This window comes from Echinops telfairi, unplaced genomic scaffold (assembly GCF_000313985.2).
Source record: "Echinops telfairi isolate 266 unplaced genomic scaffold, ASM31398v2 ScPeMD7_7407;HRSCAF=8445, whole genome shotgun sequence".
Taxonomy (NCBI): domain Eukaryota; kingdom Metazoa; phylum Chordata; class Mammalia; order Afrosoricida; family Tenrecidae; genus Echinops; species Echinops telfairi.
In genome coordinates, this window is record NW_022111307.1 from 6,918,728 (window position 1) to 6,946,416 (window position 27,689).

At 46.0% G+C, this 27,689-nt stretch overlaps 1 protein-coding gene across 2 annotated transcripts in view; it reads right to left on the bottom strand.

Moving 5' to 3' along the window:
- MAP3K13 (mitogen-activated protein kinase kinase kinase 13) overlaps nt 1-27,689 on the bottom strand; it is a 172,247-nt gene that overhangs the window by 76,844 nt on the left and 67,714 nt on the right. Inside the window, exon 1 of one of the 2 annotated variants that reach the window (XM_004713425.2) lies at nt 20,167-20,397. The exons of the other annotated variant lie outside the window; for it this stretch is intronic. The gene's annotated coding sequence lies outside the window, so the exon portion shown is untranslated. Of the gene's footprint in view, nt 1-20,166; nt 20,398-27,689 lie in introns of those variants that run through there. 2 annotated transcript variants of the gene reach the window in all.

The following is a 27,689-nucleotide window of genomic DNA, read 5'->3' on the forward strand; positions in this document are numbered from 1 at the left end:
CTGAGTTCTCTTGCTCGTTCATAATTAGCATTCATTACTGATCATTAATTATTGCCTAATGGGGTCACCAAACGAGCACTAGTGACAGAGCGGGTTACCCATTCAGCTGTTTACCACAAAGTCGGCCGTCTGAACCACGAGCTGCCCAAGGGAGAAAGGTGAGACTTTCCGCTCGCAAAACCAGTTAGTGTCTCGGAAACCCATGGGGGGCAGCTCTGCTTTGCCCTATAGGGTCCCCATGGGTCAGAATTAACTGAATGACAGTGGGGTTTTGTTTTTTAAATGTGGACCCCCAAAAGAGTCTTGGTGGTGCTGTGAAGTAGGCATGGGGCTGCTAACTTCAAGATCTGTAGTTCAAAACCCGCAGCCACTGGGCAGGAGAAAGATGAGGCTGCCTGCTCTCATGAAGATTTAGTCTCAGAAAGCCTACACAGGGTTGCTAGGAGTTGGAATCAACTCGATAGCAGTGGGTTATTGTTGGTAGAGGTGGTAGGAGAGGTGGCAGTGGAGGAGGTAGAGGTGGTGATGGTGGTGGTGGAGGTGGTGGTGGAGGTGGTGGTAGAGGTGGTAGTGGAGGTGGTGGCGGTGGAAGTGTTGATGTTGGCAGTGGAGCCGGTGGAGGAGAGCCCTGGTAGCACAGTGGTTAAGTGCTCACTTGCTAACCAAAAGTTTGGTGCTTTGACTCTCCCCAGCCCCTCTTCAGGAGGAAGACCCCACGATGTGCTCTAGAAGGAACACTCTGCCCTGGTTTGTCGTGCGAGGGAGCCAGGCGGCAGACCAGACTGGACGGCATCTGGCAACAACACTGTGGGTCCCTGCATGCCAAAGGCCTTTCAGGGAAGCTACTGCTTCCATGGATATCAGAGTCATTTGCATTGGCCTAAGAGCTTAGGTCCCCAGAGAAAAAGGATTCTGAGCCCCCATTATCTGCAAAGGACAGACAGGAGGCTTGTACAGGAGAATGGAAAGCAGAACTGTGATTCTGCTGCCTGCCTGGCCCTGTACTTGTTAGAGACCATGGGGGTTGGAGGGGAGGGCAGATGACAGCTTCTTTATCTGTTGATATCCTTGACCTAGTTCATATGTTAATTATCATTATTTTTAAAGGCAGGAGGGTTCCTGCTCTTCAAGCCTCAAGCCTCGGTGGGGAGACAGTCACCAAGACAAATGGCTCTACATCAAAGCAGACCAGGACAGGCGCTTACCATCCAGGCACAGGAAGCCAAGATTCTTCTTTCTGCTTTGGGGGAAATAGGGAACCAGACGTTTGAAATTTGACCAGTGTGAAGGCCAGTTCTTCCTGGATGCCTCTGATAAATCTTAAAGGTATACTTCTTGCCCCACCACCAGAAGGGCATGTCGGCCAGCCGACTGGGTCTCGGGCCTGAAGCGGCTGCCAGGGTCTCCTTCCAAGACTTGTGGCCGTTTCTCGGAACAGGTAGTTCCGTGGTGCTTGCCGGCTCCTGACGCCACCCCGTTTCCAGTTCTCCTTCTCCCCCGGTCTGTCCACATCCCTGGCAACCCTCCCAGGGGCTGTCAGCTTCTCCCATCACCCAAACTCTGCCAACGAGCCGATGCCGACTCATTGCGACTCGGACTCGATGGGGCAGGGGAGAGCTGCCCCTGTGGGTTTTGAGACCATCGCAAGCCCTGTCTGTCTCCCGAGGAGCGGCTGATGGTTTCCCACTTCCGACCTTGCGGATTGCAGGCCAACTCGCAACCACCAGGGCCCTCCTCCATCACAGCCCTCCTACACAAGGCTGACCCACAAGCTTCCAGGGAGTCAGGCACAGGACAAAGAGGTGGTGGGTTCCCTTTAAGCGCAGCTCTTCGGGAAGGCAGGCAGAGGCCCAGCAGGCTCTCTGAGTGCCCCTGGCATATGGGCAGGCTCTACTCCAGTCTCTTCCTCATTGCCACTGACAGGCCTGGGGCCAAAGCCTGGCAGGAACAGTTTTTTTAAAAAAAATCCTGGCTCCAGTCCACCCCACAGTCCTCATGCCTGGCAGAGAAATGTGTTTTTGTCTTTTTTCTTTTCTTTTTGGCCATATGACATCTTAAATAGATTAAAAGGGTCAGATGAATGACTTCTCTTCCCCATCCTCATCCTAAAAAGGAATGCAAAGAAAAAAATTAATGTTCTGTGTAAGGCGGGGAGTTTCGGATAAAGCCTTATGGAGTTCTTTATAGTCAAATGAAAGATCTAGACGTTAAGAAATCAGTTTACCTACAGTGAATCAAGTATTTGCTATGTTTAAAAATGCCATATAAATAAGCATTTATATACAGCATAATAGCACCTAATCAACATTGGTGACTTTAGTAATATTACAGTTTGATGACTTGGGCGTTAAAAAAAAAGATGCCAGGAGTTAGGAGTCCCAGCTATGCCATCAACGAGTTGCATGACCTTGGGCAAATTCCCTAGCCTCTATGGGCCTCAATGTAATCACCTGTAAACTGAAGGATTTGGACTAGCATAATGTCTTAGGTTCCTACAGGAACTGAAAAAACAAAAGCAAACAAACAAACAAAGAGCCCCTGTGACTATGAGGAACCAGAACATCCAACAATGGAGTAGGATATCTGCAGTCAAGTGAAATGACTTACTATAGTTCTTCTATCCAAAGTCTCTGTAATTCCCATTCAGTGACTGTGTGGGAGAATGCCAATAAGGTGTACAGGACTCTACCTTGGGGATTGGTCCATTTTGTGATGCTGCTGGGTATAAAGTGGGCCATTTCCAACGCAGGGACAGAGAATCTCACAACGCTCTGTGTGAGATTCTTGCCTGAAGTGGTAGAGGCAGCAGAAGCCTTAGCACCAAGCCTGTGACTTGGCGGGAGGCATCCCTGCCCATGGAACGAGTGAAGCTGAGTGCCTTCGGACAGGAAGCTGGTTTGCAGAGCACAGCACACTTTGGGCAGTATCAGCACTAACGGTGTTTTAGGGAGCCCTGGTGGTATAATGGTTATGAGTTAGGCTGTGATCCGCAGGGTCGGCAGTTTGAGACCAGCAGCAGCTCTGCTGGAGGTAGACTCCCATAACTTGACTCCCATAAAGTTACAGTCTTAGAAACCCACTGGGAGTGGCTATGAGCTAGCATTGATTGGACAGCAGTGAGTGGTTTTTGGAAAGGAGTTTTACAACACTTGCCCAAACAGGACAGAGGCTGGAGCTTCCTGGCTGAGAGGTTAAGGACCAGAGACAGAGATGAGTCTGCCAACAAGGCTGTTGCCAATGGCAACAGCAAACAAAAGGACTGTATCCTTAATGTTTTCTGATCCTGAACTGTAACCTGTCAACTTCCCCCAATAAACTCCATAATTGTGAGGATTGTCTCTGAGGTCTGTGTGGCCATTGCTATGAATTCTGGAACTCGGCAGAGAAGGGGAATGTTGTGGGAGAGGCTGCTGATGTCACCATGGGCCCTGGGCTAGGGTAGAACTTGGATCCTCCTCCCTACTGACACTTGTGGGGGTCAGATTTCTTCAATATCTGAAACTGATCAGCCTCTCCTCACTGGGGATGGTCAGTAGGGGGCACACTATCAACAAGACATGTCATTTTGGCAAAGAAGATTGAACCAAGTGACGTTCCCAATTAGTTCAATGGTAAGATTATCTCATGTTATGGATTGGTTCTGGAGACTCTAATACAACTAGAGAAATGCAGTTAATAAAAAGGTGAGCAGGGGCAGGGCAGGGACACTCAGTCGTCTAGTTACAGTACATGTTTGCTGTAATGTTAGCACAGCAGTGACAGGCATCACAATTCCCCAGGAGCTCCTAGGGACTGTTTGTCTTGGGTCGGGTTGCTGGGCGGTGTAAATAACTCAGCAAACACAAGGCTCCTCAGTGCAAAGGGGTGAGTGCCGTCAGCCGGAGCACACACTTTCATCACACAGAGCCTCGGACTGCCAGTCAGGAAAAGGCAGGTTCGAGGCCCACCATCGGCTCTCTGTTGTTGGTGGGCCTACCAACAAGCACGTGCACTCCGTTGGCCTGACCTGGGGACATGATGTGGAGAGTGGCTGAGAATCACAGTAATCCCTTACATTATCACTGGCACGATTTCTTACAGTGGCCAGTTATCTCACATTTGTGCACGGAGGGACTAGCCAAAGAAATCTCCTATTCATAATCGCCTGACACTAGGCACATGAGCAGGTAATCGATGAGCCTCCACGGAAAAGGAAGCTTTAGGGAGGTCTGGTGACAGTCCCTTTCCTTGACAATGGCAAACGGGTCAAGTCCTCATTGTATCAACTGCTTTCAATGTTTTTTGTCACAAGTGATCCAGCAGCACGGATACCTGTTTATGTAGAGACACAGTCTCAGGGGCAGTTCTACGCGGTCGTACAGGCTCGCTACGAGTCAGAACCCACTTGATGGCAGTGGGGATGGTGATTCAGTCTTCAGGGAATGGCAGAGAAATGAAGTATTGTTACGAACTTTCAGAAAACACATTTTTTAAAGACTCAGACCTGTAATGTGCTTCAGGAAGCTGAGTTAGAGCGATGTTAAATTAGAAATGTCTGTGACAGCTGGCTAGCAGGGCCTTTGGGGGCAGAATGGTTAAGAGCTGGGCTGCTAGCAGGACGCTCGGTGATTCGAACCCACCGGCCGCCACAGGAGACAGATGTGGTCCTCTGCCTGTGGACAGCCTTGAGAAGTCTGTGGGGTAGTTTTACTCCATCCCAAAAGGTGGCTGTGAGTTGGAAGCGGTGGGTCTCGTGTTTTGGGTTTTGCTTGCATCTGGGAAATTATAAAAGGGGACCAAAAACCTTCTAACAAACCCAACTGAGGTTGTAATCTGCCAGTATGGTTCTAGAGGATACGACAGCGATGCTCAGTCTATTGGGACGAAGGAATGAAAAGTCAATGGATTGGAAAGAGCGAAAGGTACGCATATTGTTAACAAGGAGTAAGAAGCAAAGTATTTGAACTATGAGTAGGTGATATATGTCTCAGGAAGCAAAGCTCTCTCTACAGAAAAAAAATTGGATTGATAAGGAATTAAACAGAGGAGCTAAGTGCTAAATATAGCCCATACTCAAACAAAAGAAGCTTTGGGTATAATGTAAGAATGCAAAAGCTATCCACCTTCAAAGAAGAGATGCTAGTATCTGTTAAAGAATAATTTGAAGACTTAGTATGCTTTGCATGTTTTAATATCTTCTCTTCTTAAATCTCTACATTGAAGTAAGTATGACCATTATTTTGGGTGAGAAAACTGAGATTCAGGGAGGTTCGCTAACTGGTCCAAGGTTCCATTTGTGGGGTATATTTGATTTCAAAGTCAAGTCACCACCTCTCCTTATATTTAAACTTTGTAGTTGTATTTAAATTCAAACACACAAACTCATATATGAAAATAATAACATCATTTATCAAGGGGTCACGAGAGTGGGGGGGGGAGACAAAAAAAAGGAGCTGATACCAAGGGCTCCATAGAAAGTAAACATTTAGAAAATAATGATGACTACCTATGTACAAATATGCTTGATGTATATGAATTGTTAGAGCCCCCAATAAAATGATTTTTAATTTAAAAAAAAAAAAAGGAAAGAAAAAATCTCAAACTCACTGCCATCGAGTCTACTCTGACTCATAGTTACCCTATAGGACAGGGTAGAACTGTGGGTTTCCGAAACTCTAAATCTTTGTAAGATTAACAAGCTCCATCTTTCTCCCAAGGAGCAGCTGGTGGTTTTGAACTGCTGACCTTGCAGTTAGCAGCCCAATGCGTAGCCACTACACCACCAGGGCTCCTTAGTTATATTTAGCTACTGAAAATATAAGAATTTTTCCCCCTAATAATCTACAGGCTGAGAATTTCATGAGCTATTATGGTTTAAATCATCCATCCTAGTGATAGGGTCTTGGAATTAGATTTGAATCCTGGAGTCCTTATTTAACTAACTGCATGATCTGAGACTAGCCAACATACTAGCCTTCATTCTAACTTTTCATGAAATGTAACTGCTAGATGTTGTGCTGGCCGTTCCTGGAATAGAAAGATGTGAAGCATGAGTCTCTGGCCTCAGAGTCAATTTTCATTAAATCAATTTAGGCAAATCTAAATTATCTTCCACATTCTTAATCAGCATCATCAGCAGGCACCGAAGGACCAATGTCTCTAGGGACATGGGATAGATAAACAGTTGAAGTCTGGCCCGCCCCCTTTGGAACTAAGTGTTTCTTTGTTATGTTAATGAGGCCCTACCAGTGCAGGGGGTGTCTGACATAATCACTTTGGAGATATTAAAAGAGCAGATTAGCACGGAGTTAAGTAAGCGCATATGGGAAGGAAAGGAGCTACAGGGAGATTGCCAAGAAGCCAAGAACTGTCTGCGTGAGAATAATTTAGAGAAAGATTTCCCCCCAGAGACAAAGAGGGAGAGCCTTCCCCTAGAGCCAGTGCCCTGAGTTTGGACATCTGGCCTCCTGAACTGTGCAGAAATAAATTTTTGTTCTTTGAAAGCAGGTACTGGAAATGTTTCTGTTTCAGCCGCACTAAAAAACTGAGCCACTGCTCAAGATATAAACCCATGTGGTTTACACTTCTCTGTGTCCCCTCTTCTCTGGTCCCATCTCCTCCCCCTCCAATACCTGCCCACTGTACTTTCTGCACCGTCTTGTTGAATGCCCCCTCAACCTCCTCGAATGGATGACCACACTTGACCACTCACCATCACCCTATCTAGCAGGAAAACTCTAAGGGCATCTCATCAGCAAAAACTTGGAAAGATGTTGAAAGGAACATTAAGGTGACTGGGTCTAGGGTAGCATCCTCAGTTGGTTTGAGCCTTTTCTGGGTTTGAGACAATCGTTGATGTTAGTTTTGTAGCATTGGCTTTGACACACGGTGACCCCAGGCACAGAATTACAAAAGTGCCTGGTTCCACACTTCTCCGTGCCTGCAGGAATGCTGAGTCGACTGAAGACTTCCAGTCTGAGGGCTCACCTTCCTGCATCAGGTCAGACATCATTTTGTTGTGACCCCCAGGGTTTTCATTGGCAAATTTTTGGAAGTAGATTACCAGGCCTTTCTTCCTAGTTTTTTCTTAGTCTAGAAGTTCTAGAAGTACTGCGGAAACCTAGCCACCATGGGGGAATCCACCAGGTATATGAAATACTGGCAACGTAGCTTCCAGCACCCCAGACACACAAGGCACCACGGTGCAAGGACATGACAGAATGGCTGAGGAATTTACAATTCCGAAAATTGCAGCAAACGGATTCTTATCCATAGAAATGCAAATCACTTGTGTCTGGTAGAGGATGCAATTGATTATTGCCTGGCGGATATTAGCAGGTTTCGGCTAGATACTTTAAATGGCCTACATCCGCACTTCAAAAACCATGCCAAACTCACTGCTATCATGTCTACCCCAACTCATAGTAACTTTGGGGGGGCAGAGCAGACCCGTTCGTGGGTTCCCGAGACGGGCATAGATAGTCAAACTTACCCCCCACCCCCGCCGCTGTTGGTGGTTTGAAGCTGCGGACCTATGGTCAGGAGCCCAGCATGTACGCCACCAGGTCTCCTGACTGGCACATAAGAAGCACAAGACAGAGGTAGTCTTGCTCTTATTCATATTCTCATGCTATTACAAGGGTCTTCTTGGGTGGTATGAGGGTTCCCCAAGATCCCTGAGACACTTAGCAGGGTGGTCTGTGTGGTCAAAAGGAGCTTTGGGGCACAGGGACTAAGGCATCCTTCTGTTAACTGAAAGATCGGCTGTTTGAACTCTCTAGCCACCCCTAGGGAGAAAGATGAGGTGGTCTGCTTTGTTCAGCGTCACGGCCTTGGGAACCTTTTGGGCAGCTCTATTCTGTCCTACAGGGCTTCCAGGCATCACACTTGACTCCTGGCAACTGTGGTTTTGGTTTCGGTTAGAGCGTCAGAACTATTTTATAATAATAAGGCATTATTTGCCCTTTTCACTCCTGCCGTTTCAAAAGTTTAACACAGTGGATGTGGTAGTATATAATTATTTGTCAATTTGAGGACTAAGAGTGAAGGGGTGGAGTCTAGTCTTGTCAATCTGGAGATAGCCAACGAGACCTCTGTGTGGGCGCGGCCTTCTCCTGAGAATTCTGGGAACTCCTGTAATCCTTTTTGGAGGCAGGAAACACTCTCTCTCTGCTGACTCCCTGGGAGATATTGCAGCTGACAAGGGACATGGAACTACATTAGTGCCAAGCTGGAAAAGCCACATGGACCTGCCCTGATGCAACCAGACCTTTGAATATGGAAAAGCCATGTAGAGACCCCTGCCAGCACTGAGATGCTTACAACATCACTGGATCCAAAGACTTTCTACCCACTGGCCTGTGATCGTCCTGCCTTCAGCATCATTGCGTGTGTTTCATGAGTCTGAAGAGGACTTTATAGACTGGTATCAGACAGATGGGCTAATATCAGACTTATGGGCTTGGACTGGACTGGGTTGGGATACTTTCTTAATGTATAATTATCCTTTATATAAAACTCTCTCTTACACACATATGAGTTTCTATGGATTTGTTTATCTAGTCTACCCAGACTAACACAGTGGAACTTTACTGGGGTTACCTTATCTCACGCAGTGCCACAGGTTGAACATAGAAGCAGATAGTGAGTCCTGCCATCTTCTATGGAAAGATTTGCAAAAATCTCTTTTGCACATCACCCCTCTTCTCACAAAACACTTTTAGAGGTTTGGAAAATACCATTGTTTCTCTTTAGAAAATGATGTTTATGTTTATACTCAATTTCCATGGCGTTTGGATTATGAAAATAAATCAATATTGTGAATGTTCTGTTTTAATTTCCGGCATGGTACATCTAGAAGCTGTAACACACATAAACAAAAGCTCTTTGGGAGCCCCACTGATGATCTTTGGTCCTGAGAGGGCTTGTCGTCTTATTGAGTTCCTGTTCCCCTCTCAGAGGAGGCTCCGTTCTTGAGGACCCTATGCTCACTCTGTCTCTTTCCCTTTCACTTTAAAATTCTTACGCAGGAAACAATTCGTGAAGTCTGAGGAGGAGTGAAGAAAGGAAACTAACACAGGAATATTACAACCACCATTTGTTAGGGGCACCCCGGGCCACAGTTCCCGAGTTTTGGTGCAAACGGCTTGTGCCCCATGACTAAGCCAAAGGTGACAGCCAAGAAAACCCCAGGGAACAGCTGTCGGCTGTCCCACGCGGGCTGCCCAGAGCTGGGATAGACTCCAGGGCAGTTTTACACTTTTTCACACATGCCACACAGTGGGTGCCGTTTTCATCTACCGTCTCCCATTTGGGCCCCCAGAGATCCAAAGGCCCGGGCTTGTGCAGGTGTGCTAATTAGTATTGGGTAGAAAAAACCCAAACCGCTTTTTGGCCTTTAGGCGTGTTTTCCAGTTTTCCAAAGGCCAAGAAACAGTCCTCTAACTAACGACTGTTGTGTTTTGTTTTGTCATTGGCTTGTTGTTGTTGTTGTTTTGTTTTCTTTTGTTGCTTGGTTTTGCTCTGTCTTGTTTTTGTGCATGTTATTAGCTCCGCAGGTCTGTCTACATAAGATAGGCTGGATAAACACTCTGGAGGAGAAAACAACGGGACCGACAGTTCCCGGGGGACATGGGAGAAGGGGTGGTGGTGGGAAAGGTAGTGGTGTTAACAAACCCAGGAACAAGGGAACAACAAGTGATCCAAATCGGTGGTGAGGCGGGTGTAGGAGGCCTGGTACGGCATGACCAAGGGTAATGTAACCAAGAGGAATTACTGAAACCCAAATGAAAGGTGAGCATGATAGTGGGACAAGAGGAAAGTAAAAGGAACTAGAGGAAAGAGCTAGGAGGTGAAGGGCATTTCTAGAGGTCTAAATATAAGCATGTACATAAGTATATATATTTATATATGAAGATGTGGAAATAAATCTATGTGCATATATTTATACGTTTAGTATTAAGGTAGCAGATGGATATTGGGCCTCCTCTCAAGTACTCCCTCAATGCAAGAATACTTGGTTTTATTAAACTGGCATTCCATGATGCTCACCTTCCCAACACAATCACTGAAGACAAAGCTGGTGCATAAGCAAATGTGGTGAAGAAAGCTATGGTGCTTCGTTATCAAAAGATATAGTGTCTGGGGTCTTAAAGACTTGAAGGTAAACAAGTAGCCATCTAGCTCAGAAGCAACAACGCCCACATGGAAGAAGCAAACCAGCCTGTGTGATCATAGGTGTTAAAGGGATCAGGTATCAGGCATCATCAGAACGAAAAATCATATCACTGTGAATGAGGGGGAGGGGGGGTGGAGACCCAATGCCCATCTGTAGGCAACTGTACATCCCCTCACAGAAGAGTCTCGGGGAGGAGATGAGCCAGTCAGGGTGCAATGTAGCAACGATGAAACATACAACTTTCCTCTAGTTCCTAAATCCTTCCTGCCCCCCTCCCCCACTATTATGATCCCAATTCTACCTTACAAATCTAGCTAGACCAGAGGACGTGCACTGGTACAGATAGGAACTTGAAACACAGGGAATCCAGGATGGATGATCCCTTCAGGACCAGTGCTGAGAGTGGCGATACCGGGAGGGTGGAGGGAGGGTGGGGTGGAAAGGGGGAACCGATTACAAGGATCTACATATAACCTCTTCCCTGGGGGACAGACAACAGAAAAATGGGTTAAGAGAGACGTCGGGCAGTGCAAGATATGACAAAATAATAATGTATAAATTATCAAGGGTTCATGAGAGAGAGGGGAGCAGGGAGGGAGGGGCAAAAATGAGGAGCTGATGCCAGGGGCTTAAGTGGAGAGCAAATGTTTTGAGAATGATGAGTGCAATGAATGTACAAATGTGCTTTGCACAATTGATGTATGTATGGATTGTGATAAGAGTTGTATGAGCCCCTAATAAAATGATTTCATAAAAAATGAAAAAAAACCAAACTGCTGCCATCAAGTTGATTCCAACTCATAGCGACCCCGTAAGACGAAGTACCCCTTTGGGGCTCTGAGCCTTGAAATAATTGGGGGATCAGACAGCCTCGTCTTGCGTGTATAACCCACTCCAACACAACAGCCGCAACCATGAGCTCCGCATGCCCTCCTGCAGCGGGCCGGGGTCTGAACGTTCTGTTGCGTTGTACATTGTCACCGTGAGTGGTGCTAACTCAGCAGAAACCAGTAACAACGAACACCACAAGCCAGGGTTGGTCAATGAAGGCCAGGCGGGCAAGTCAACCGAGAATCAGAGACAGAGGTCACCTTTCGCGTCTTCTGTAAGCACACTCTATAAAATGATCTATCTTTGAGTACCTCCACATTTCTCTCGTGAATTACACCCCAAAACAAGAGACTCTTGCTTGGTAAAAAAAATGCCAAAGAAACTTTATTTTGACTGTTTCAGTCTCCTGTTATAAAAAATAACAGGAATTAATCTTGAAAGGGTAGGCCCAAGAGAAGGCCCCCAAAGCTTAGTTTCCTGGTCTTTGCCAGTTCCTTGGCTGTTACCTCTCAGAAATAAAACAAAGGAGGCCTCTCCTTAGAAGACAGAACCATTAAGACTATATTTTCCTCACGCTCAATCTGCAAGTCCAGCATACAGTCAGTTCAAACATGGTCTTCAGCTTAAGGGAACTTCTGGGTACAAAGTACACCCCCTCCTCACTTAGTGAATTGGTTAGGTGCCAAAGATATGCCAGTGCTACGCAAAAACAGATGATGACCATGTCCAATAGTAAAATGGAGGATGATTATATCATTACATAACTGCCACACCATTCAGAATTATAACCTGGCCAGGCTGACATATAACCATCACAGCCAACATTACTCTTGCCTCATTATTGCCAGATATATGTTCGTAATGCCCAAAATAGTTTTGGCGTTGTTTTACTTTGTAAATGTACAGTGTTACAATTGAGATCGTTGTTAAGTGAGGGGTGGGTGGTGTGTGCGTTTCAGGTGATGTTACTCGGAGCTGGGCCAAGCTTCACAGTGTGACACGTTAGTGTCTGTCTAGACCAGAGGTTCTCAACCTTCTTAAAGCTGCGACCTTTTAATACAGTTCCTCATGTTGTGGTGACCCAGAAACATAAATTTATTTTTGTTGGTACTTTATAACTGTCATTTTGCTACTGTTATGAATCGTCATGTAAATATCTGATAGGCCGGATGTCTTTTCATTGTTACAAATTGAACATAATTAAAGCATAGTGATTCACCCCAAAAACAATGTGTAATTATACATTGTGAAATATTTATTTCTAATGACAAATAAATGAAATTTTGTCTTGAAGCATGGTGTAGCATGAGTAACAGTCTTCAGGCCAGGTACTCCTAGGTGGGCGTATCTGCATGTGGGCGGACCTGCCTGGAGGCAGATAGAGGAGCGGTGTCTCGGTTCCTAAGACCATTGGAACTATGTGTTTTCCGATGGTCTTAGGCGACCCACAGGTTGTGAACCGCTGCGAGGTGCTCCCTTGAGATCATTCCCTTTTCTTTGCCCAGAACCTCTGTGTCCTGTGTGCACAATACGTTCTCCGCCGGACCTCTTTCCTTTCCAGATGTGGTTCCACACTCTCGGAGCCCTGGTCTTTAAATCCATTCCACATTTTAAATCCTGCATAAGCAAAAGACAGAGGCGGTATAAAACCAGCTTGTGGTGAAAGCAGTTTCGCTCTAACAAGAATGGTCAGTACTGAGCACTCTCTGTATGAGATTTCATTCAGAGGAAGCCTTATCCCCGCAGATAACCTTTTTTGCTCAGAGGAGCGCAGGTGATGGAGAGGGAGTGCTGGAGCAGTGTGTAGTGGCAGAAGTTCTGATTGGTGAAAATAAATCATTACCAAAGACACACAGGATGACTGCTTTCCTTTCTCCAAGAAACCTCATTACTTTGGTTTCCTGGTCTCTGAGAAGACTTAACCAGGAGATTAGGGCCTGGCTTCAATCATTAACACAAACAATAGCAAGCAAATGTTCACTTATTCTTGATTAAACAAACAGATGTAAGGGGTTCTGCCCAGATATGGCCTCAAAAAGGGAGGGGAGGAGGTAAGTGGGGGGTGGAGAGTCTGGCAAAGCAGTAAAATGCCATTTCTAATTGGCCCCAGAGCCCTGGCAGCTGCGCTATGGGGTGGGTATTTCCCAGGGGTTTCTAAGCTTAGCAGAGATTCAAATGCATCTGTAATTCAGGTCCAGAAGTGGTGAGTAAAACCAGCCCAATGCACGTGTTTAAGCTTTTTTTTCTAATCATTTTATTGGGGCTCGTACAACTCTTTTCACAATCCATCCATCCATCCACGGTGTCAAGCACATTTGTACATTTGTTGCCATCACCATTTTCAAAACATTTTCTTTCTACTTGAGCCCTTGGTATCAGCTTCTCATTTCCCCCTCCCTCCCCCACCCTCTCTCCCTCATGAACCCTTGATGATTTATAAATTACTATTATTTTTTCATGTCTTACACTGGCAGATGTCTCCCTTTACCCACTTTTCTGTTGTCCATCTCCCTGGGATGGGATTTAAGGTAGATCATTGTGATCGGTTCCCCCTATCTCCCCCACACCTTCTGCTTCCCCTCCTGGTATGGCTACTCTCAATATTGGTCCTGAGAGGTTTATCTGTCCTGGATGATCTGTATTTTAAGAGCTTCTTCTCTCTGGGAAGGGCAATTGCGGCTTTGTAGTTTGGGAGGCTTTATCTCACTGGGCTCAATTTCCCTGCTTCTCCAGGCTTGCCTGCTGAGTCCTGCAGAGGCAGACCAGCCAGCTTTTACCGGGCAGGCACACTGCCCCAGGGGTAGGAAGGCTCTCCCGGGCTTATTTTGTAAATTGAGCCCTCTTCTGTAGTAGCAACTGTGACAGCCCCCTTTAAGACGCTAAGTGAGAGTCCATTTGTGGGGAGGGGCTCCTGAAGACCGCCCTTCCAGCTGCCACTGCCCATCAGCTCAGGCACAGTGTCCCTGGCTCTGTCCTCACGTTACTCGCATCTTTCCTCTGGCTGTTTCCTCAGCCCTCACTCACTTGGAGCCCTTCTGGCATAGTCGTTCTGCCATAGGCGGCTAACAGCAAGGTCTGCAGTTCGAAATCACTCCTTGGGAGAGAGCAATGACGCGTTCTACTCCCATAAGGAGTCCCAGTCACAGAAGCCCCAGGGGCAGTTCTGCCCTGTCCAATAGGGTCACCAAGAGTCGGAAGGGGACTCAATGGCCGTGAGCTTGGCTTTTCTGGTTTTCACAATCAGCTCATTCCTTCATGGATTCCTCTGGCCTCTTACGAAACGTCCCTGAAGTGGCCTCTTCCCACAGAAGCCAGCTCCCACGGAGCCAGTCCCAATGGACCGTGACCCTGAGCAGGGTTCGTCCCCAGGACTGTGCTCTGCACAGGAGCAGGCAGCCTGTTTCTTCTTGGGAAAGGCTGGAGGGCTTGAATGATTTTGAGGTTGGCCTACCCTATGTCCTTTTAGCACTGTTCAATTCTCCGATTACTCGCACGGTAAGTCACAGCCCAAACTGGTACTTAACGATCATCACCATCTGCTGGGAGAAGAAGTCTTATATTGTTTTCCCTAAAACACTTTAAACAACTAAAATCACACAGCTACTGCACATGCTCTTAAGGGTTGCTCAGTAAGTCAAAACTGCTTTTAGCAAGATGTTTCTACCATCCTGCTAGATAGATTATTGTTATGAAATAGAACGCCCATATGAAAGTATTATCGCCGTCAAGACTGGGCCATTGGCCTCCCTGCTTAAGGGTTACACAAACGAAAACAGACGTAGAAATATTCCAAGCTGGTGAAATGAACAAAATAGTAAAACGGAATCTTCCGTGTTTAAGCTTTGTAACTTTCATCTTTTTCCCTAGGATAAAACCTGCAAATTCAAGTCAATGATCCCTCAAACAATTGGCATTTGGAGAATTCTGAAAAAAATTTTTCAAAAGTTACCAACTAGCATACAAAATCTTGTTTATCCAAAGACCAGAGCCCCAGTGGTCAAGTGGCTACGCATTGGACTGCTAACCACAAGGTCAGCTGTTCAAAACCACCAGCTGCTCTTGGAGGGAGAAAGACAAGAGGGGAGACTTCTACTCTTAGGGTCACAGCCTTGGACACCCAAAGGGGCTGTTCTACCCTTTCTCTAGGGTTGCTATGAGTCAGCACTGGCTCGATGCCTTGGTTTTTACAGTAAAGCTTGTGAGAGCAGGCAGTGCAGTCACGTTCCGGCGCCCACAGGGGCCACGGTTACAACGGGAGGTGCTGTGGGTCTTCCTGTCCTTAAGGAACCCTGCGGCACAGTGAGGATGCGTCTGGCTGCTAACCTCAGTTTGAAAGCACCGGCTACTTGGAGGAAGACAGATGAGGCTTCCTACTCTCACATCGATTTAAGCCTAGGAAACCGACAGGGGCAGTTCTACCCCATCCTCTGGGGTCGGTATGGGCCAGAAGTAACGCAACAGTCTTTCACCACACGTGAGCCTGCCATGGGCCATCAAGTCGTTAGGTGGTCTCGAGCCCATTCAGACCCACAGCAGATAATGACGTGCCAAGGGGGTGGAGTTTGCTCTTAAGAACTCTAATAAAGTTCGGATCAAGGGAAGGCCATACACACGCACACACTCATATCCACATGCATACACTCACACACACACACACTCATACCCACACACACATACTCTCCCCACCCCCACACACTCGGAGGCGCTATCCTAGGAGGTCCATAAGCAAACTGAAAAAGTTCCTGAAGTTTGAAAACACCTGCCCTGGAATGGAAGGATGGCTAATCCAAACAAACTCATATAATAAATAAATGTTTCTAGAGTGTCTCTGTGCCCTGGTGCCATAGTGGTTACATCTTGGGCTGCTGAGAAAGAGGGGGCTTTCTACTCTTGGAAACAGTTACTGTCTTGGAAACCCACAGGGGCAGGTCTACCCTGTCCTACAGGGTCACTGTGAGTCAGCATGGACTCGATGGCCGTGAGCTTGTTTGTTAGTTGATGTGCCAAGCACTGAACACATAAAAGTGAACAAAACACATAAAAGTCTATCTTAACTACACTTGGACTTTTAGGACTTAGCAAGCCCTGGATTTACCCAAAGGTGCCTGACTCAGTCAGTCACAGACCCCTCCCTCCATTTGATGGCTGCTCAATCTATTGGAGGCATCTCCAGCTACACTAGAACACTCACTTCCCTCGACTCCCACCCACAGTAACCCTACAGGACAAGGTAGAACTCCCTGTGGGTTTAACTCCCTGTGGGTTTCCGAAGCTGTAACTGTTCACAGGAGAAGAGAGCATCCTCTTATCTCCATGGTAACCATTTGATGAAAAGTCCCTTGGACTTTAGCCCCTCTCTGCATTCCCCATTCCCCTCCTCCCTTTCTGTTTCCCCCTAGCACTTAGGACAGTGGGAACATGTTACATAATTTATGTAGAACAAAATAAGCCTCAAGAGGACAAGGACTGTTGTCTGTTTCATTCGGGGCTGTGTACCCAAGACACATGGTAAATGCTTAGTAAGCCGTTGAGTACCCGAATGAAAACTCCGCTGCCTTGGCTGGTTGCTGCCTCATGGTCTTCCCACCATCCATTCCCTCCAGTCATTCTCCCAGGCCTTCTGCCCCCCAAGGTCCTTTCCTGCTGATGAGTGGGACGCTGCCAGCCTGGCCCCTGTGACTAGCTGTCACATGACAAGTCTCATTTGCCCTCACCCCCCATCTCCCACTGCACCTGCTGTGCCAACACTGAATCCAGTATCTTGCTCTGTCAGACCAGAGCCTGCCTTGAGAAGATCTTAGCTTCGTGATGGGTTTGACCACTAACAGTTCACGGCGGCATTCAATGTCAAGTGCACAGGATGAAGAAAGAGGACGGGGTTCAGAACTAGAACTGGGTTTGAGCACGGTCTGGTGTGTCCTCTCTGCCAGCAACCTCTCTGTGATGATTTCCTCACAGGTTAAGTGGGGACGGCAATACCTAGGCCATATCACGAGGTGCATATTTTCAATGACACTGGAAGTGGACAGCTCTTTGTGGACCTAACAAGTGGTATGACATGCCCCTTTAGTAAGTGGCAAATACCTCACTCCACTGTGTCAATGCTGATTCATATAAACCACACAGGGCAGGGTCGAACTACCCCGTAGGGGTTAGATCCTTATGGCTGCAGGCTGCCACCACTTTCTTTTTGAGGAGCGGCTGGTGGCCTTAACCTGCAGGGCTTTCGGTTATCAGCCACGCACTTTAACTACTGGGTCACCAGGGACCCCTCGATAGGCATACACCTGCCAAACCCAACCCAAAGCCATCGGATCAATGAGGGCTTCTGAGACTCCCAGGGAACAGGTGGGTGCGAACCTTGGATCCGGGGCTTAGCAGTCCATCACTTCAGGCACTGCCCCACCAGGGCTCCGCTAGCCCTAGGCATCCCGTAATCTCCTTCCTTTGTATCAGTGGTTCTCAACCTTCCTAATGCCTCGGTCCTTTAATGCAGTTCCTCATGTGGCGGTGACCCCTCAACCATCAAATTATTTTCGTTGCTACTCATAACTGGAATTTTGCTACTGTTATAAATCAGGCGACCCCTGTGGAAGGGTCGTTCAACCCTCCCCCAAGGGGTCATGACCCACAGGTTGAGAACCCCTGCTTTCTATATAGGTGCGCCTGTTTTGACCATTTCCTATAAATGAAGCCATTCAACTGGATGGCAGTGGGGTTACTTGTCTGTCTGTTTTTAGGGCTAGTGGAGAGGCATGGGAGTAGAGGGATGGTGCTTGAGGAAGAAAGACTACTAACAGAACTGGGGTTTCTCTTTGCAGGGTGGTGAGCCAACCTTCTAGCAGGGACTATGGTGATGGGGAAACGTTGAATATACCACCACACTGAATTGTAAGTAAGAAAAGAAAAGGTTCCCCCAGGTAATTCTAATGTTAAAAAGTGTCTATTTTTAGAAACTATTTTCAGAACCTTGACACGATGCTAATTCACCTTCTAGATTATTTGTGGGGTGGTTAGAGATAGCATCCTCTAATTCTTTATCTTCTCCACATCCTTAAAGCATAATCCTCTAATAGCAAGAGTGTGATATCTTTTGAATTTTTATTTTTAAGTATCAGAGGTCTCGTAGGGAATGTTGTTTATTCTAATTCAAGTACAAAATCTGCAAGGCTCAGGCTGCCACCTGGCAAAATTGGTCAACTTAGCTATCTCAGATTTATTTGAGGTCCCTAACCCATTAAGTCCACTGCCCTGCATGGGAGAGGGCAGGCTCACAGGCAAACCCAACAGACCGGTTTTGCTCTGCCACTTCCCTCCCTCACACCCAGCAGGGCATGCCTGTGGCCTCTGGCCCTAGGAACCATTCCTTTGACAGTTCCAGGGGACAGGGCTCTGGCTTGGCTGACTTTGTTTACTAAATAAATGATTCCCACTTCTGGAGAAGCTTCAATTTTTCAACAGAAAGCCTTCTATTGACAGTCATGGATACACAGGATTTTATTGTTTGATATTAAACAATTAAGAGTTATTGTGTTGGCTGTTGTTTTTTTCCCCCTACAAGTACCCTATACATGAAAATAAACATGATCTAGAATACAGCCACTGCACCATTCTGTGTCCACTGTGAGCCTTAAAGGGGTCGTTTTTCCCCTTGCGTAAACCCAAAGGGGAGCTCCCTCTCTCACACACACAATAAACGTGGGCTTAATTAGACTCTGAAGAACAGTTCAGTTATACAAACCCACTTTTGAAAAACACACCATCGAAGTCTTTTGATGGTAAATGTTAGCAATTTAAAATAAAGCTGAATTGGAGATTTTTAATAGTTTCTGAAGGAGCACCAAAAAGGAACATTTTCGCAGAGATGAGTAAAGATGTTTATATCACATGGGGCTGAAAAATATTATTTCATTTGTTCGTCCTAGCCAATAAAAGAATAGCAAAACTGGGAACCAGTCGCCTCAGTACAGGACAGAGACCTGACTTAGACCCGGCAGAGATTTCCCCTTGCCTACAACTCTAGGCAGTCCAAAGGTCCTTAAATGAAGCAGCAGAGAGAATTGCCAGGAGGGCACTGAGGAACTGTGGGGAAATCCAAGTCTCCAATCATGCGAACTTTGAATTCACATACGAGTTTTCAATCGGAAGATTCATTCACGGAAAAACTCAAAAGACAGCCTTCGCTCCTTCCTTCGGAAGCCCTGCTTTATGAAATAACATTTTAATCTGAAAATCTCAAATGAATATATTGATTATTCAAGATAAGCATGACAACGACAGATGAGAAGCACTAATAGGCGTTTATTTTCTTGTTCTCTGTGGAAGGCACCGGTACCTGCTGCAGACCAGTAGAGAAACGTATCAAAGCGAGACAAGTGGAGGACACGGCTAGACAGAACACATCACAATGCCACATTCCTCTTCTTTACTATCACAACTTGCGTGAGAATAAACCAGAGCCTTGGAAAACAACATGAATCACAAAGAGTAACTTTCTGTTAAAAGCACAACCAGCAAACGATCAGATCATAACTTGGCTTCCGCAGCACAGTGGGCTGAGCTATTTTCAGTCAGAAGTTGACCTCCTAAAACATATCTGTGTGCGTTCTATGCAGTGCCAGTAAGGAGGAACATGGTGGTTTTCACGGAGAATTCCCCTCCTGCCCAGGCTTTCAGCTTTTTCAGACAAGGTGTTAAACCTATAGGGTGGCGAAAGAGGACCCTCACATATGTATGCATTCTCCATGAGGGACGGGGGTGGGGTGGGGGGTGAGAAGGGGAGCTGGAACCAGTATCCATCTCCCCCTAATTGTAATCAGAGGTGATCAGTGTCAAACAATTAAGAAACAAAGGCTCGGTGAAGGGTGAGGGCGTGCAGAAGGGGCCGCAGAGAGGGCGGCAGGCTCAGCCGGCTGGATGGAACCTGCTCTCGCTGGCTGCCCGGCTCTCCTCTGGTCCCCTGGGTGACCCGGGCCGCTGCTGCCGCGCACCCCCATCACCCCCAGAGAATCGGACCTCCCTTTCGTTTGGAGAGCCACGCCAGCACCCGGAGGTACCGTGCGGAACCGTGCGTGAAAACTGTCCCCGTCCAGCAGGCAGACAGACCAGCAAACCAGCTGTCAGGTTCAGCGGCTCCGGGCTGGAGCGCGGCTTCGAGTGTCCGTCCGTCTGTCACTTACCTCCCATCCCCAGTGCAGGCTCCCGCTGCTCTCGGGAAACCAGCGCTGCCGAAACGGCTGCCCCGAGGGCAGTGCTCCCAACAAGGAAGAATTCCTACACACGCTGTGCCACGTTCGTGCTGAGCGAAAAGATGGACGGTTCATTTAAAATTGGGGAGAGAAGAAGAAGAGGAAAAAAAAAATCCGTGCGGAATGAGCCAGATCACGGGGGCGGTGGGGTCCACCCACACAATCCTCCAGCCCCCGGCGCAGAAGCCCCCGGGCCGGCTGACGTCACGGATTCATGAATGGGTGTCAGCGGGAGGGCTGGGGGAGGACTCCGCGCAGACCCCGCCGCGGCGGGGCCCTGGACAAGAGGGGCGGGCCCCGAGCAGCGCCGGCCAATCGGCTGCAGGCACGGACGGCCTGCCCTCTGCTACGAGGAATCTGGCCGGAGAGTAAACAGAGGCAGCCAATCAGGCGCCCGTGCCACGGCCTGAAGACCGACTGGCAGCTGAGGCGTGTGTGTGTGTGTGTGTGTGTGTGTGTGTGTGTGTGTGTGTGTGTACTCGCGCTTGTGCATGCTGTGATCATTATGCGAACATCATTATTACTAATGAATGAGTGTGTGTGTGTGCACGCGTGTGCACTCGCGCTTGTGCATGCTGTGATCATTATGCGAACATCATTATTGCTAATGAATGAGGACATCACAATAGAATTTTGGTAGAATCAATGCTACCCAAACGTGCCTATAGGGGAAACGAACAATCTCTATTCATCAGGGCTATTTTCTTTCACCTAGTTCCTGCTATTCAGCATTGCTCCCACGTGATCTAAAAACAAGACAAAACAAGGAAAGTAGTTGCTAGGACTGGTGACCAGAAAGCATGCCTTGTCTTCCAAGACTCATAAAAGCAGAATAGCTCAGAAAGGGTGGGTGTGTACACGAATGACTAAGGAAACATAAACAGATAACATCTTACTGACCCTTGTGATGCATGAAAGAGGGTGTGGAGGGGTAATTTACTGATACAGTTAAATAAGGGAGAACTTTTCCTCATTGGTTTATTCAGCTTCTGATAGTCAATGAACACAAAACTAAAAATGTCTTAATGAATCTTAGGGGAAACCTTAGTTTCAATAAGATGTCAAAGAGGTACATAGAACTCACCCCAAGGGCTGGTGACACCTCTTTGTCATTGTCCTTAGCTGCCATAGCTTGGACCCTGGCTCGTGGGGACCACATGAACTACTGGATAAAATGCTACCCAGGTCGACTCCCTCCCCCAAGATCAGTTGCAAGCATTTCTTTCCTCTTTATTTTTAATTTTTCATATTACACAAGCGTAGAGATTAAGATAATGTACCGTTCTTGCGCCCCCTCACTCTGCTTTGCAACAACCAGTATCCCAACCTTTCTGAACTTGGAAAATGGCCTCAAGCCTGAAACGGCACGACTGTGGGGGCACAAAGCCTTGGTTCTGAGGCTCTGAGCAGAGATCTGCTCTACCGCTCAATCAGACTATCTTGCACAGTGGAGAGAAAGGGAGCGGTAGATGGTTTCTATGGTTCTGGAAGATCCAAAACTGCTTAACTTGATTGGAAAAGAAAACTTTCCAGGACACTCTGTATACAGCAAAGAGGTTAACTCTACTTTTTTATATACTCAGGCAATAGGACAACACTGGCAAATAAACTATTCAACACATTTCTCTACAAGAGCGCACTATGGAATAACGCTCTAGAAGAGATGTACCTCAGTGCTATGGAAAAGTGGACCCCGGTACAATGGCAGTGCTCAAGGTCAAAGCAGCCTTGGTGCATTCCCAAGAGATCTGAGAGTATCACAGAGGCCCTTACCAGCATGTACACAGTGCTAGATTATTTTAGAATTCACAAGTAGAAAGAACATTAAAAAATGGACATCTTTTTTTCTCTTCTTCTTCCTTTTTAATCATTATATGGGGGGCTCTTACAATTCTTGTTACAAACCATACATCAATTGTATCCAACACATTGATACATATATTCCATCATTATTTTCTAGACATTTACTTTCCATTGAGCCCTTGGCATCAGCTCCTCTTTTGTTCCCTCCCCCCCACCCACCCTCTTCTTTTAACAGCAGTCAAAGACAACCAGAAGGATACACTAAAATCAATCAGATTTCAGAAAAACGTTTCTTTCAAACAAATGGTTGCTGTTAGCCATATCTCATAGCAACTTGGTGCATGATGGGATTGGACATACGAGGGGGTAATACCCCCCCCAAAAAACAGATTTTTTTTTCAAAGCTATGTATTTAAATTTTTTTACAAACCAACCTTATCACCTTCAAAGTATTCTTTATTACACTTAATGCATTTGCAAAATCTGAGATTCCATTCTTGGAAACATTTTTCAAATTCATCTGTTTGGATGGCTGACAGCACCTCCCTCATTGTGTCTTTTTTCTTTCCCACCTCTTCTGTCATCAAATCACTGTCCTTTCATGTCCCTCTTCATTCTCGGAAAGAAAAACAAGTCACACAGAGTGAGGTCAGGTGAGTGAGGTGTGTGGAGCAAGCAAGGCATGCTGTTTTTTGCCCAAAACTGGTGCACTGAGATGGCTGCGTGAAGAAGTGCATTGTTGTGGTGGCAAAACCAGTCCCTGTCTGCCACAAATCAGGCCTTTTTTGTTGTACAATATTAGGCAATCTTTTCAGAACTTCTACATAGAAAGCTTGATTAACAGTCTGACCCGGTGGATCAAATTCCAAATGCACTAGGAGTCAACATTTTCATCCTTCAGGAAGCTGAACGAGGTTTATCATGAATCAACATTTCACCTTTTTTGAAATGAGCAAACCACTTGTACACTTGAGATTTTCCCATAGCGATGTCTTTGTAAGCTGTGTTCAACATCACAACAGTTTTGGCGGTGTTTTTCCAGGGCAGGAAACAATTTCACAGCCCTACACTGTTCTCTTAAATCAGCTATCACCAAAAACAAGGTTCCAGTGAACCTGCTTTTACAGAAAAATTCACCGTGACCAGAGAGAACCTTCCCAGGCAACGCCACTGTGTGCACTAACTGAGAGTGATTTGCGGGAGGTTTGCCCAGTGGGAAAAACACATACTACTGAAAAGTCTGCAGAGGGGAGCTTTTTTCCATTTGGGGTGGGGGTACCCCCTGTAGACAAACTGAAAAAGGAAGCAACCTCTTTGTGGAAAATGTCAGCAAGATGGTGACACTGTTACAAACCCCAACAAGTTTGCTGTGAGGTCTGACAGCAAGAACATTACTAAAAAGCCCATCCAGGATGGTATCATCTCTGAAGCAACTAAAACACACACACACACACACACACACACACACACACACACACACACACACGGACCTGTATGTCTCTACAGGTCTGAGATCGTTGGCTCAGTACTTATCGGGAAAATAAAAGCTAGTTGGCTCTATAGGTTTGCCAGGTGGGCAAGCAGCACCCTGTAGCACAGAAATATCAAGTGGGCCAGTGGAAAGTTCTCCATACCCAATACCAGGGAAGTTGTTGGAAAGATAATTTGTTTCCCCAGATTGTAGGAGCTGTGGAGGTCAGTCTCAGAGGAAGTTGTTGGGGGCCAAGGGGGTGGAGCAGAGGAGAGGGTAGAGGTAGGGGTATGGGGCACATATAGACACTTGAGCAGCACTGCTCATGAGAACTTCCTGTGATAACCATGTTCTAGAAGCCATACTCTTCCAGTGGCCCCTTGTGATTACTGAACATTTGGAAATGTGGCTATTGTGACTGAGAGACTGTGTTTAAAGTTTTACTTAATTTTGATGGATTTAAATTTTACAAAGAAATAGTTATATTTGGCTGGCAGCTACCATCTGGGGCAATAACACTGTAAAGAAATCTAGTCTCTTCATCGCAAGTAATTTTTTTACTTCAGCATTTGATCATGCTAAGTACAGAGGACGACGGAGCCATTCCCAAGGTGAGGAAGCTCTTTTAAGAACCAAATGATCCTCGTCAAATTCCAGTTATGACTGGAAGATGTCTCTGGTCTCATTACCCAAAAAAGAAATTCAAAACTCATTATTGGATAAAAGTCTTAACAGAAGTTAAGGCGCAACCATTCAGCTACCCCCCAAAATGAGTTCTTTATTTGTTTGTTTTTAAAATGTGGGCCTTACCTGAGATCCCCTTGCAGAGGGGTCTCGGGAAAGAGACGAGCCAGTCAGGGGGCGATGTAGCACCGATGAAAAATACAACTTTCCTCTAGTTCCTAAATGGTTCCTCCCCACTCCCACTACCATGACTAGAATTCGACCTTGCAAGTCTGGCTAGACCAGAGGATGTACACTGGTACAGATAGGAATTGAAAATCCAGGGAATCCAGGGTGGATGAGCCCTACAGGACCAGTGGTGTGAGTGGCGAAACAGGGAGGGTAAAGGGAGAGTGGGTAGGAAGGAGGGAACCGATTACAAGGGACTGTATGTGACCTCCTCCCTGGGGGACAGACAACAGAAAAGTGGGTGAGGGGAGACGTCGGACAGGGCAAGATATGACAAAATAACAATTTATAAACTATCAAGGGCTCATGAGGGAGGGGGGAGCAGGGAGGGAGGGGAAAAATGAGGACCTAACGTTGGGGGTTTAAGTGGAGAGAAAATGTTTTGAGAATGATGTACAAATGCGCTTTACACAATTGATGTGTGTATGGATTGTGATAAGAGTTGTATGAGCCCCTAATAAAATGTTTTTTAAAAAAATGTGGGCCTTTTCTGTAAGGAGAAGATAACTCATTGCAGCAGAAGCTAAGAGAAATCTTCAGTATCTTGACCCAGAGGCAATCTCTGTCAGAAATAATGGTCAAAAGGAAAAAGAGTACATACCACCTAATATCATTAGGCTGACGGGCCCCAGGAGATTCTCTACCATCAAGTTAAACTTTTAAGAATTACTATAAGGAACGATCGTTGTTCCTCTGTTGTTCTTTACATTGCTCAATAGCTCCTCTGTGCAGACTTCACACAAGGATCAATTAATTTTAGAACTTAGTATCCGGGTGGGGAAAGTTTTCCTTTCTAAGAGAATGGATCCACTCACTGCATCTCCACATTCTTTGGTCCCTGCTCAGGGTAAGCTCAGAGCAGAGTTGTGCTCATTTACATATATGTTAGGTTTTTTTGGTTAACATCTTTGCTTTCTCTTGTTTAGATTTTGAATTCCTATGGGCTTCCTTCATGATAAGCCCTTCAGATCCTTTCTGAAAAGACAGAGTATTAAGTACAAATCCAAACTACATTAACTGTTCACTTTTAAAGGTGAAAATCTCACGTGAAACCCTAAAGGTATGCACAAGCATGCAAACTCAAGAGTGTTATGCGTTAACTGGACTTGAGCTCTTCAATATTTCTTATTAAAATAAAACATCCAGCCAGGTGGAGAAAAGCAATTGCTTAGAGATTTTATATGCTACTCAGAATAAATTTTAACAGCTTTTATAACCTTTTAATGTATTATTCCTGTCAAAAGTTTGACTATCAATGAGGGACATAAGAATTGTTACCCAATCAATAATGTAAATGCACTGAAACAGACCAAAAGCAAATGGACTTCTCAATTAATAAAATATTTAACATCTTCCAAATACATCATCCAGTAATATACAAATGCTGGCAGGGTCCCATAAATGAAACCTTCCTGGGACTAAACGTTTGAAATAATGCCTTGTGTTTATCAAGGAAATTTACACACTGGAAAAGCAAACTAGAGTTTTAGACATTCTTTTCACTTCACCACATAGGCTCTCTATTTCTTTGGAGAGCTCAAGAAAATACGCATAAGCATCTAACGTCTTGTCTTCAGGTCTCCTCCTCCTTTAGCTCCATATAAATGGGAATTTCCATTTTGATCTCGCACTGCCAGAAGATCAAAAGATAAATACAGTAAACATCTGCCACTTTTCCTTGCGGCGATGCTGTTTCTTCTCCATTTGATCAGTGTCTCGCCCTCACTCTCAGACCAAGTGCTTTCGATGGGGTGCACCTTAACTGAAGTCAGAATTCCAAGAGTGAGCAGGTGGTCCACGGCTGGCCAATTCAGCTCCCTGGTCAAAATGGTTAGTGAAAGGACAGACATATGACTCCAGCCAACCAAGGAGGGTCAGCCGTGCCATCCCCAGGATCTTTGCAACAACTCTTATTGAAGGGGAAAAGGCACAGCTGTTTCACTGAGATACTAGTCAGAATGACAACATATGATGGCAACAAATGTACACATGTGCTTGACACATAGATGCATATGTGGATTGTGATAAGAGTTGTATGAGCCCCCAATAAAATGATTGTTAAAAATAAGTTAATTAGATTAAATCTTAAAAAGTTATTCCTTAAAAAAAAAAGAAAAATGAATGCCATCCTTATCCATGGACATAGGGAGAGGAAAGCAGGCCTGAGAAATGGCGCAAATACGAGATCCCTGACAACCGTGACTGAGTGCCCAAAGCCAGCTACTCTGCCAGGCCTTCAAATGACAGAAACCCATAAATCCCCACCCCTTCAACCTCGGTCCCTCATTCCCTCTCAGATGTAAATCATTTTAATAGAGGTTTCTTTCAGTTGTAGCTAAGAAAAAGGCTTATTAAGAAAATGTATTTAATTAAATTCCCTTAGGCCATGCTCAAGACTCATTCCCATTAATATCAGATTCTCTGTACTATAAAAGTTCCTCTCCTGAATTTGATGAGCCATAACAAAGAAGAAATTGGTCAGGTCATAAAAAACCTCCCAGTTTTCAAAATTCTGAGCCCAGCTTTCACTGACAATTTCCTTTGATGAATTGCGCACAAACCTGTAACAAAACCACACTAAGATAATCACCCCTCAAAATTATATAGACAAGTTTCTTTCATGAACACAGACACAAAAATTCTTCAGGAAAAATCCTAGCCAAGATTCTATGATGCTCACCTTCCCAACAACCGCTGAAGACAAAGCAGGTGAATAAGCAAATGTGGTGAAGAAAGCTGATGGTGCCCAGCTATCAAAAGATATAGCATCTCAGGTCTTAAAAGCTTGAAGGTAAGCAAGCGGCCATCTAGCTCAGAAGCAACAAAGCCCACGTGGAAGAAGCACACCAGTCTGTGGGATCACGAGGTGCCGAAGAGATCAGGTATCAGGCATCATCAGAACAAAAAAATCATATCATAGTGAATGAGGGGGGGAGTGTGGAGTGGAGACCCAAAGTCCATTTGTAGGCCACTGGACATCCCCTTACAGAAGGGCATCAGGGAGGAGAAGAGCCAGTTAGGGTACAATGTAGCAACGATCAACAATGAAACATACAACTTTTCTCTAGTTCCTAAATGCTTCCTCCTCCCCCACTATCAGGATCCCAATTCTACCTTACAAATCTGGCTAAACCAGAGGATGTGCACTGGTACAGATAGAAACTGGAAACAGGGAATCCAGGGCAGATGATCCCTTCAGGACCAGTGGTGAGAGTGGCGATACCGGGAGGGTGGGTTGGAAAGGGGGAACAGATTACAAGGATCTACA